Raw genomic sequence first — 1,503 nt, 5'->3', positions numbered from 1 at the left:
AAAAGTAATTAAATCTAATATTTTCAATTAGAAGAAAGCACTAATGAGTGGAAAAGAGCTATTTTTAGATAGGGCGGTGGGAAAGTGACATTTAAACTGAAATCTGAAAGGAGGAGTCACCTATTAGAAGAACTGAAGGAAGAGGTCCATCCCAGGCAGAACAGTGAATGCTAAGGTCCTGAGCCAGGAAAAAGCTTAGTTCTTTCCAGGAATGGGAAGGCAGTGTAGCCGAAACCTAATAAATGACAGGGACAATAATACAGGAAGAAGAGCAGTTAGAGAACAGTTGGGTATAAGGAGGAGATCTACAGATGTTGCTCTCCTCTCTAGATCCAAGGAGGATTGTAGGGTCAGAATTTTAAAGCAGCATTTTCTGATTTAGCCTGTGTACCTTCACAACCTTGAGGAGAACTGTTGTCTTCCATCTTCATTCCAACAGAGGACTCTGTTTATTCCCTTTGAATAGTCTCTCTTCCTTACCAGATTTAGGGAAGGAACCAAAAGCTACAACTTCATCCCATGCCTCTGACCAACTGCAATACCTAAAATCCAGTAAACCCACAATACATATTTTTTTAAAGATTTTATTTATTTGTCAGAGAGAGAGAGAGAGCACAAGCAGGGGGATCAGCAGAGGGAGAGGGAGAAACAGGCTCTCTGCTGATCAGGGAGCCCAACACGGGGCTCGATTCCAGGACCCTGGGATCATGACCTGAGCCGAAGGCAGGCGCTTAAGCGACTGAGCCACCCAGGCGCCCCTGACTTAATTTTTAATTAGAGCTGTAGATCTACTTGGAGATCAACTAGTCCAACTCTTACTAGCAACTATACAACTTATTAATGGAGAAGAGCTGGTGTCCTGACTCGCACTCCAGTTCTAGACTCCCCACTTGACATTAGTAAGAGTATAGTCAAAGTACATTTAATAAATCAGATAGAACCTGGATGGGGTCCAGTGATTTCTAAATTTCTAAAAGCTATTTTAAAGCCGTATTAGGTATTATTCATAACTGTACTGACACTGGTATTGTCATTTGAACTGTGAGAAGAAAATCATAACAATCCAAGTCTTCATGAAATAAGACATTATTAATGAAAGAGGGAGATGATTTTTTTTTTTTTACTTAAATTCGCCTGTTATCTTGACTGTTCTTCTGGTTCCCACCTACTCTTGTCTGGGAGCCTAAATATCAATACTTCAAAGAGAATAAATGAAAGAAAAGTAGCAGCAGCAAAGAAATATTGGTGAAGCCAAGTATAAATAAGAGCTGGCAAAAGAAAACAAAAACAAAACAAAACAAAAAGCTGGCAACAAAGGTCACACCAGAGGTCAGTTTATACTAATGACTTGTTCTACTGATCAAAACCCAGTAACTGTGCTATTATAATAAATGCAAGGAGCAACTGAACTGTTGAGCAAGTTATTTATTTATTTATCAATCTCCCTATCTACTTATTTGGCAAGCCAGAATATTAAAGCTAGATGGTAAGAAGTACAGTGTT

The sequence above is a fragment of the Neomonachus schauinslandi genome, chromosome 6, assembly GCF_002201575.2.
Source record: "Neomonachus schauinslandi chromosome 6, ASM220157v2, whole genome shotgun sequence".
Lineage (NCBI taxonomy): Eukaryota > Metazoa > Chordata > Mammalia > Carnivora > Phocidae > Neomonachus > Neomonachus schauinslandi.
Note: the sequence above shows the minus strand (reverse complement) of the source record.